Source organism: Salvia miltiorrhiza, chromosome 6 (genome assembly GCF_028751815.1).
Source record: "Salvia miltiorrhiza cultivar Shanhuang (shh) chromosome 6, IMPLAD_Smil_shh, whole genome shotgun sequence".
NCBI lineage: Eukaryota > Viridiplantae > Streptophyta > Magnoliopsida > Lamiales > Lamiaceae > Salvia > Salvia miltiorrhiza.
In genome coordinates, this window is record NC_080392.1 from 25,127,172 (window position 1) to 25,138,248 (window position 11,077).

Genomic DNA, 11,077 nt, shown 5'->3' on the forward strand with positions numbered 1-11,077 from the left:
ACAGCCGCATTAAATGCAGAGATCTCAGGATCTCCTTATCTCTGCAGAGGTCATTCCTATTTGGTGGCTACTTTATCAGAGACGTCACATCTCTTGTCCCTCAAGAGAGCCGTTTCCACCAGACAAGAAACCTCAAAGATTGAAGCCTCAGCCCAAATTCGAATTGCTCTCCAACGGAAGAAATCTTGAGGACGTTCTACGCCAATGGATCTATTCAAGAATTCTCCTACAAATAGCGCTCGAGGATCACTTCAACCTTCACCGATTCAACAACATAAGCTAAAGCTCTGCCAAAATCGCTACTCAGCCTAAAGCTTAACCTCCCTAAAGCTTGAATCGAAGAAGAGAATTCCAAAGCCAAAATCAGTCACTGCTGATTACACACATTCTCTTAGACCTTAGGCAAACACCTGTTTACCCAGAAGCCAAGGTCAAACTTGCTCCAAAGAACTTGTTCTTTGCAGTATAGTTGGCACCCGTTCAAACCTTCCCTCATAGAGTGTTTGAGTGATTCGGAGTTCAGGAAGGTACTCTGACTCTGAGAGTCTTAGCGCGGGTTGTGCTAAGCAAGAGAAATCCGACATGAGTGAAGTGTGGGTACTGAAGAAGGGTTTTCTTCAGTGGTACGGTTGTGTGCACCCGGCAAGCATACGGTTTGGTTTGCAGTGCACCTGTTAAGCACTTGCAGAGTGGATTGTTGGTCTGATCAACCGACCGTGGATGTAGGAAAGGGTTTTTCCGAACCACGTAAAAGTCTCTGTGTTGTTTACAGCTTTCAGTTTTACATTCCTACTTGTGTTGTTTCTTTTGATAAACTGAATACTGATTAACTGCAAAGAGAAACCTAAGACCAACAACGTGCTCAATCGAGGCTATTGCGAAACTAAGTTTAATTTCCGCTGCGTATGATATCAGTCTGACTGATCTATCTTTTGATAGTCAGGAAGAGTGTTATCATATCTGTTTTAGCAAACTCGACTGAAGCCCATAAGTGCATCAGTTAAGTTCCAGTAACTTAACTGATAACTTTTTACTGAAGAGCTTTCAGTATCAGTCGTCAACCCTGTTTGGTCTAAACTGTTTTTAGTCTACAGGCGTCCGTTTGCGTGTAAAGTTTCGTTTTGATCTCTATCTGAGATCCCTCTGATTGAGGAAAGAAGAAAATAGTCCATAGGTGTATTCCTCCCCCCCCATACACCTATTCGAGACCCTCAGGACCTAACAGAGTTGGAGAGGCAAATCGACGAGTTATTGGATAAGGGGCATGTGAGGGAGAGTTTGAGTCCTTGTGCAGTACCTGTTCTACTCGTACCCAAGAAGGATTCAACCATGAGGATGTGTTGCGATTGTAGAGGCATCAATAACATCACGGTAAAGTATCGCCATCCAATCCCTCGTTTAGATGATATGCTTGATGAGTTGCATGGTGCTTGCGTGTTCTCTAAGATTGATTTGCGTAGAGGGTACCATCAAATTCGGATTAAAGAAGGCCATGAATGGAAAACTGCTTTTAAGATAAAACTTGGTTTGTATGAGTGGTTAGTTATGCCCTTTGGTTTGACTAATGCTCCTAGCACGTTTATGCGTCTTATGAATCATGTTTTGCATGCTTTTTTTGGCAAATTTATCGTTGTCTACTTTGATGATATCCTCATTTATAGCAAGCATCATGATGAACACGTAGAACACTTATGGTCTGTTATGGACGTACTTAGGAAAGAGAAGCTGTTTTCTAACCTTAAGAAGTGCACGTTCTGTACGGACAAGCTTGTGTTTCTTGGTTTTGTTGTTACTGCACAGGGTGTACAGGTTGATGAGGAAAAGATACGAGCTATTCAAGAGTGGCCGACTCCCAAGAACATTGGAGAAGTTCGAAGTTTTCACGGACTTGCTAGCTTTTACCGGTGGTTCGTACCTTATTTTAGCAGTGTGGCAGCGCCGCTAACCGAAGTTATCAAGAAAAACGTGGAGTTCAAGTGGGGAAAGGCGCAAGAGGAGACGTTTGCACTGTTGAAGTACAAACTGACTCACTCCCCAATATTATCTCTCCCTAACTTTTCAAAAACTTTTGAGATTGAATGTGATGCTTCTGGTGTTGGGATTGGTGCAGTTTTGATGCAAGAAAGACGACCCATTGCATACTTCAGCGAGAAGCTAAACGAAGTGATGTTGGGCTATCCTACGTACGATAAGGAGCTATATACGTTGGTGAGAACATTACAAACGCGGCAGCACTACTTGTGGCCCAATGAGTTCGTCATTCACACCGATCATGAGTCGTTAAAACACTTGAAGGGGCAACATAAGTTGAACAAGAGGCATGCGAGGTGGATGGAGTTCATAGAGACGTTTCCATACGTCATCAAATACAAGCAAGGTAAGGAGAATGTGGTGGCCGTTGCACTTTCTCGGAGGTATGCCTTGATCTCTACCTTAGATGCTAAGTTGCTCGATTTTGCATGCATTAAGAGTTTGTATGAGCATGATTATGATTTTGGTGAGATTTATCGAGCATGTGAGAGATCTGCTAGTTGAGAGTACTTTAGGCATGATGACTATCTTTTTAGGAAGAATAAGTTGTGTGTTCCTAAGTGTTCTTTACGTGATTTGTTGTTACTTGTGTCTCATGGTGGGGGTTTGATGGGACATTTTGGCATTGCTAAGACTCTAGCTGTTTTACATGAGCATTTCTTTTGGCCTCACATGAAACGAGATGTTGAATGAATATGTGGTCGATGTATTACATGTAAGCAAGTGAAGTGTAGGGTGAGTTCCCATGGATTGTACACGCCTTTACCTATTCCTACGGCGCCTTGGGTTGACCTATCTATGAATTTCGTGTTAGGTTTACCTAGGACTAAGCGTGGTAGCGATTCCATCTTTGTTGTCGTTGATCGATTTTCTAAGATGGCACATTTCATTCCATGTTATAAATCTGATGATGCATCTCATATAGCCGATTTGTTCTTTCGAGAGGTTGTTAGATTGCATGGCATGCCCAGGACTATTGTTTCTGATAGGGACTCAAAGTTTTTGAGTTACTTTTGGATGACCTTGTGGTGTAAGTTAGGTACGAAACTTTTGTTTTCTACTACTTGTCATCCACAAACTCATGGTCAAACTGAAGTAGTGAATAGGACTTTGTCTACCTTGCTTAGAGCTATTATCAAGAAGAACATTAGGTCTTGGGAAGAGTGTTTGCCTCATGTTGAGTTTGCATATAATCATTCTATTCATTCTGCTACTAAGTATTCGCCTTTTGAGATTGTGTATGGCTTTAATCCTTTGACACCGTTGGATTTATCTCCTTTACCCGAGCATGAGTATACTAACCTCGATGGGAAGCGGAGGGCAGAGTACGTGCAGCAGATTCATGAGCAGGCAAGACTGAACATTGAACGTCGTACAAAACAATACGCAGAGCAAGCTAACAAAGGACGTCGCAAGGTGGTGTTCGAGCCCGGTGATTGGGTCTGGTTACACATGCGCAAGGAAAGGTTTCCAGAGCAGCGACGATCAAATTTACTTCCTAGAGGCGACGGGCCATTTCAAGTTTTGGAGCGCATCAATGACAATGCCTACAAGTTGGACTTACCAGGTGAGTATAATGTGAGTGCAACTTTTAATGTGACTGATTTGAGTCCTTTTGATGTAGGTGATGCTTTGGATTTGAGGACAAATCCTCTTCAAGAGGAGGGGAATGATGCAGCCCAGAGCAGAGATCCGGTGCATGTTCCCGTTGGTCCGGTAACAAGAGCTAGAGCCAAGAAGCTCAAGGAAAGCTTAATGATCTTGGTGGAAGAGATCTGGAAACAAGAGTTGAGAAAGCCGATCGGAGATAGTGGAGTTAGCGAGCAGAGTTCAAGCGCGATGAATCTTATTACGTACAGAGCAGAGAAAAATGGAATGCCAGAGCAATGCAGAGAAGAATGCCAGAGCAGAGAAAACTTCCATAATGCCAGAGCAGAGCAAACGGTCCAGAGCAGAGCGGACTTCCAGAGCAGAGCAGAACAAGCTTCCAGAGCAGAGCTAAGTTCCAGAGCTGACTGAAGTCCAGAGCAGAGCTAAGTACCAGAGCTGACTAAAGTCCAGAGCAGAGCTAAGTTCCAGAGCTGGCATTTCCAGAGCTGGTGTTTTTCGGAGCTGGCGTTTCCCAGAGCTGGCGTTCTCGCCAGAGTTGTCTAAACTTACTGAACAAGTTTTCTTTTGTTTCCTTGTTTTTAAGTTTCCTTGTTTTTACGTTTGTTTCCTTCATTAGATTAGGGTTTAGTTTTGCCTATATATAAGGCTGTTGCATGGAACTTTAATAACCTAACTTTTGATATATTGTGACAACTCGCTCTTTTAGCAGTATTTAATTCCAGTTTTTGCGTGTTTATTTATCTATCTGCCAGTAAATGAAGCACCTTATGTTTTCAACTATGTTTCTGAATTACGTATTTTGGAGACAAAGTCACTACACTAGCAGTATGCATTTTTATTTACCTTCGCATGTTTAAGATCGCGACGAGAATCTTTGAGTCGATGAATAATTATTATTACTCAGTTATAACCAACTTAGCAAAGTTGTGTTATTTATCAACATGGAGTTTATTTCATGTTGTTACTTAAGTCGTGAATTATTTCCGACTTTGAAGCTAATTAAATCTACGGATTTAATTTAAGTATTAGGATGACGAACGAATTAAATCTACGGATTTAATTTAGCATGTATCGACTTTAGGAAACGCGAAACCAGTATTTCTAATACTGAGAAACCAACACTAAAGGATTTTACTTAGATCTTTTTTTTTAGGCCACACCATCCACGCCACCCTACCCTACACCTCTCTACGTCTGCCACCTACCAACGCCATGATTGAGGAACAAAAGGAAAAAGTGAGAAAAGAGAAGGTGGATAAGGTGCTGCAGCAACAGCCATTGGCTGGGCAGCCGAAAGGTCTCCCACGCAAGCTGCAGCAACAGCCCTCCTCCCATTGGCTGGGCAGCCGAAGAGCCTCCCACGCAAGCTACAACAGCAGCTCTCCTCCCATTGGCTGGGCAGCCAAAAGGCCTCCCATCGCCTCACCTGCTACACCCCATCCCACGCCATGCAGAACTTCGACCAATGCCCTTCCTTCGGCACTCAAGTGCACACCAGCCGAGCTCCTACTATAAATTCACTCTTCAATCCTTGAGCCACCCCTTCTCCTTTCAACACTTAGAGTTTTCAGCAGCAACAGCAGGAAGCCTCACCTCTCTCGACGCCTTGCACGAAGGGGAGTAGAGCGAGATTCTTGCTGCCGACTTGAACAAGGTAAAAACTCGGCTTAAATTTTCCACCCTTCGCCATGTTTCTTTCCACCTGTTTCGGCCTAAGAACGGTAGCCATTTCATTTTCAGTTTGCACCTCGACGCTCGAAAAAGCGAGAGAGAAACCATCGTTCATTACCCGACCAAAGCACGCGAGATATCAAGGTAACCTTCGACCTCTGTTGCTACTCCAATCGACATGCATCACACTCGCAGAAATCATGTTTTGTGGGCTGTAAACGAATGAACAAAAAGCATGTTAAGTCACATTTTAGTGGAACCTACAACTTGAACCTTGATGAACGACGAGAACTTTAGCTTTAAACTTAGACGAACATGAATAATCACAGCATGCTCACATAGGTAGAGATTTAGGTCTGTATTCGAGTGAGAATCGAAGCGAGCTAAGGACGGAGAATTCTGGTTTTGGAAACTGGAGTCCCCGTCGCTCTTCCCAGACCAACGGGGACGAGGCCAGCGGGGACGAGGCCAGCGGGGACGAGTCCAGCGGAGACGAGTCCAGCGGGGACGAGGCCAGTGGGGACGAGTCCAGCGGGGACGAGTCGTCCAGTCCAGCGAGATCGCCTCGCCAGATGAATGGCCAGAGGAATCACCTCGCCAGAGGAATCACCTCGCCAGAGGAATGGCCAGAGGAATCACCTCGCAAGAGGAATCGCTTCGCCAGAGGAATCACTTCGCCAGAGGAATCACCTCGCCAGAGGAATCGCTTCGCCAGAGGAATCACTTCGCCAGAGAAATCACCTCACCAGAGGAATCGCTTCGCCAGAGGAATCACTTCGCGAGAGGAATCGTTCCTCGCCAGAGGAATCACTTCGCCACAGAGCTAACTCAGCCAGAGTTGACTAAGAGGCCAGAGCGGACCTCCGTGAGCGAGAGAGATAGAGAGAAGATAACTTAGGGTGTTTAAATCTTTATTATTTTTCTTTCCCTTGCTTACACGAAGGGAGATTTTTATGTTTTACTGACAGTTTAGAACTCCCTAATGAGAACGAATCAATGTAGTTAATTACTTGACTTCATGGAACGGAACCTAGTTGGGTTAATTGGTTAATAAAAAGGAATATGAGCCATGCATAATTGCATTACGCATCCTCATTTATTTGAGAATTTCTTCAGACTAAGACCCTACGCGTTATTTCTTTTCCGAATCAAGGTTGAACGCAAGAGTTTAAGGCTTAGTCGTGAGTCTCCACTACCAGGTGGGCTTTCTTACGTATAAACTAAAACCATATTATAGAATTGTTATGACTTTATGCTTATGATTTTGAATGATATTGTCAATGCCTAAATGCTTTATGTTTTATTATTAATTGCTTATCTGATGTTAATCGAATTCGGATTCTGGATGGGACCGCAAATCCCTTCGGAATTAGTGTACACCCTTGTGATCGTGAGTCATCTAGCGGGTTGGCCGATCATAGTGACCGTAGAGGGAGGCCTCCCTCTCGGCACGAGTTACTGATATGGTGATTAATGATATTAAAATGCCTGCGCGGGATATTTATGAAAGAAATGATATTTTTGGTAAATACGAGTCTTTAAAGGAAAACCTTCGTATCTTACTACTGTTGAAAGGCTTGACAATAAAATATTATGCATGTATGTAAATTTCGGCAAGTGTCCACTAAGTACTCCCGTACTTAGCCCCGCATGTATTTCTAAATGTGCAGGTTGAGCTGTGATCGGGGATGTGGTGTGCAAGCGGAGCTTTGTCAATGATGTGTGTATTTTAGCTACCTAGTTTAGTGTGCGTTTCGCCGTGGTTTCATGTGATATTACATAGTTTGCTATGTTTTGGCGCAGGAATGAGAAGAATTGGAGATGGAGCTGCTAATTGGGAGAAAAAGGAGAAAGACGAGCTTGCAACGGAGATTCGATGTGGAGATGGAAGATAGTAGAGATTGGGCTTTTAATTACTTGTTATATTTTTATAAAGCTCAAAACTCTTAGTTTTATTTTATTTTGGACTTAATTAGGTGAAAGGGCCGAAGCCCATGTAGAGAAAGGAAGCGGTAGCTTAAGGAAATTTAATTCCCAAGGATTTTGTTTCCATAAGGCCGCATGATAGTATTTGAGTAGAAGAAGGACTCTTATATTATCAGTATTAGACCGCATGGGGGGACGAAGGATGATTAGGTTTTACTTTTGATTAGTTTTTACATATACACTTTTACACATACTGCAGCCGCAATATTTGATTTCACTACTAGAAAAACGCTCATAGATAACGGATTTTATCCGTTATCTATGAGCAAAAAAACCGTTGTGTATAGTGGTGTTATCTATTCTATACGTCATACACAACGGTTTCAAAACCGTTATGTATAGTAGCATAGATAACGGTACGATGCGTCATACATAACAGTATCCATCCGTTATCTATAAAGGTTATACATAACGGTTTTTCACCGTTATCTATTAAGATTTTTCCGTTAAGTATTATTATTTTTTTATTTTTTTTTATCATAGTTAACAGTTTTTTGCACTTTTTATAACGGTTTTAACCGTTATCTTTGATAGAATACATAACGGTTTTTCACCGTTATGTATTAAGATTTTACCGTTATGTATTATTATTATTTTTTTTTTATCATAGTTAACAGTTTTTTGCACTTTTTATAACGGTTTTAACCGTTATCTTTGATAGAATACATAACGGTTTTTTGCACTTTTTATAACGATTTTTTGCACTTTTTTATAACGATTTTTGCACTTTTTATAACGATTTTAACCGTTATCTTTAATTAGAATACATAACGATTTTTTGCACCTTTTATAACAATTTTTTGCACTTTATATAATTGTAGTATATTTTTAAATTTTGCAATTTTTATAAAACGACAACAATATTATATATCATCCAAAAAATTCATGCATTATTATACAAATGAACCAAATATCAAGTATACATCATCATTGCATATTCCGATTCAAAATTGAAAATACCAACTACCTTATAGCTAAAACAAAAATCTATAAGATGATAGAGACCTAGCAGCTCTTCCTGGAAGAAGTGAAACAGATGATGACTGATGCCTTGACCTTGATAGCAGCTCGGACCTATAAACATTTTATGAATTGTAATCATTCCATATATAGGAGACAAAATAGAGAAATGTATATAGATAGAAATGGAAAAGAAATGAGAGCAGCCTATCATCTTTTTACATGTTAAATGAAGGTGAACAAACATGAAGCTGCATATGAGAGAAAATAATGGCTTAGTTGTTCGACATATAAAACATCTACGGGCCTAACGCAGACTCTCATGTGGCTAATGTCAAGGATTCACCCCACAAAGTCACAATCGAAATTCTAGACAATTCAATTAGGCGTACGCAGCAAAAATTGCAACAGATGCAGCCGCAATAATTCAATTTCTGTTCAGTTCAAAAGAAATACCGAGACGTTGTTATTGTTGTTGCAGCTGCCGCCATTGCTGCTGCTGGTGGAAGCTCCTCCTCCCTTGGCGCAATGCTCATCTCCATCCCGCCGCTTCCGCGAATCGTCGTTCGATCTCTGATCCGTCAACATCGGATCCAACCCCAAGCAAACAACAAACAGGAATAAAACCCACACACAACTCAAGAAGTCAGCAAATAGACATGCATCATTTCACTCATGCAGATAGGCCAAGCTAAGCATGTATTACAGTTTCCAATAGAACATGTTTGCCATAAAGGAGCAGAACCATGTCTATCCACCAGCAAAAGTCGGCAGATGCCCTCAAGTACACCAAGCATACATATTATAAAGAGTTCTAAGAATATTACTCAGCTGAAAACCATAATTCCAGAAGAATATAAAGCTTAAACTACCTCTTATTGCAGACTCAAAATAGAAACTCACCTGAATCACTCCAGCCATGATTTGAGCCTATATTTGCACCAGCATACTCTTTGTAAGGGAAGGCATAAAGATGCCCAATAGCCGCAATAAGCATCTCAACACAAATTATAAGAGATCAGAACCACATACGAGCAAGCCATTAAGTGACTCAACGAGAAAAAGACAAAACCTCATGAGCTTGCTCACTTGTTACTAACTAAAAATGGTAGCATTATCAGTATTGAGTAACTTGCCTGTTAAGAGGAGATATAAACATATCCATTAATCAATCCAGGAAGAGGAGATATTATGATTAGTTACTTACCCTTCACTGGAAAGAAGAGCCCCCTGAAGCACTGACTTGAAGGCTCTCGCTGCAGTTGCACTTATACACATAATAAATCCATATAGATGGAAGCTGGGCTCACCCTAGAAGAGACGAGAAACTGATGCGATTTCAAAAACCAGAAATCAAGTTTGAGTAAGAAGCAATTGCTAGTAGAGATGCCATCAACCAAAGATAGTGCTTTAGACTAAATTCAAACCACGACGAGCTTACAACATAGAGCTTATGTGAAAATAATGGGAGTAGAGAAGCAATTGTTAGGCTGCTTCTATTTTCTGGATGACCGCAAGCCAAAATCAGAAGATCCTGATATGAAACACGAAGTGTGAGATTTCAAAGGGAAAAGACACCAGTAACACTATAGTAAAGCACTAATAATGAAACAATGAGAACCACATACCAGTTTTTAGAGAGGCATAATTTCTGAGAATGAATCAAATGAGTTTTAAGGGTAGAGAGGCATGAAAGTTTGTCTTTAGTATCAGTTCAACACGATCTCAATTTATCATCACAAAAAGCAATATACAATAATTGTTACTTACCATCTTCAGCATCACCCTCCAGTGGGAAGTCATCACTTTTCAAGTTTGAAGAACTCTCACCATAGCCTTTTGCAACAAAAGTAAGGAACAATTAGTCTTCATAAACAAATAAGGCAAGGGACACAAATGAACATTCAAAATACCGAACTAGCATTGGCAATGACAAACAAATAGAGAAGACAAAAGCCAGAGCATCAGTTCAAAGAGACAAACCATGCTCTGCAATATGATCAGCGGTAACCTCATTCCGTGAATCCCGAGCCTCTGTAAATACATCAGAAACTGACTCTGTTTCAATGAGTGAACCCCTGAAAAGCCAGGACCAATTGAAAAGAACCAGAAATCAGTTGAACTAAACAGATGTTCTCCTCTATGTATCAACATATGATTCCCTATTAAGTCCAGAAAACATTATGTCTCAGTTCCTATCTCACTTCTCCTAACACATAAAACAAAACCCCATCTTCTAATTTCTTATTTGGACATCAAATTCGAAGAAATTAAGTCCAAAATACATTCAAAAGACAACAATTCAACAAGTTTGTCAAGTGGCATGATAAGCAAACACAAAACTCAAGAATTAAAGCTTGAATTGAAGCCTCTAAAGAAAAGGAATCTCCAAACACAACAATTTTCGTGAAAACATCGAAGAAAAAGATGAAGTAATTGAAGAAATTGGAGTTACCCTTTGGCGTGACTGATTTGGAGTGCGCGGGAGAAAATTTGATCGGCTCTTAGAGAGAAGCCTCGAGCGGAATAAAGTTTGGAGAGGTCTTGAAGAGCAGTGGCCAACTGATCAGCTACGGAAGAGGGAGTTCAGCGGCGGATTGAAGCTAGGGCACGGCAGCGGCAAGGAGCCGCTGTTGTCGCCGGAGTATGGAGAGCAGAGGGGGCTTTGGGCTGCGCTCGGAGGCGGCGGCCTTCCCGCCGTGCGGTTGACGGGAATCGACAGGGAGGTGGCTGTAAGATTATAGATCTAGGATTTCAGGCGCGGTATGGTGTGCGTGCATTTGAGTCAGAGAGAGGGGAGATTAAGAGGGAGACGAGG

General features: G+C 41.5%; 1 long non-coding RNA gene across 1 annotated transcript; it reads right to left on the reverse strand.

The window, feature by feature from the left end:
• Positions 1 to 9,938: 9,938 nt before the first annotated feature.
• On the reverse strand, positions 9,939 to 10,861 carry LOC130990930 (uncharacterized). Its single transcript, XR_009090983.1, has 3 exons — positions 10,715 to 10,861; positions 10,243 to 10,337; positions 9,939 to 10,095 (listed from the first exon to the last, which is right to left on the reverse strand). It is a non-coding gene; the product is annotated as an uncharacterized LOC130990930 (long non-coding RNA).
• Between the last annotated feature and the right edge of the window lie 216 nt (positions 10,862 to 11,077).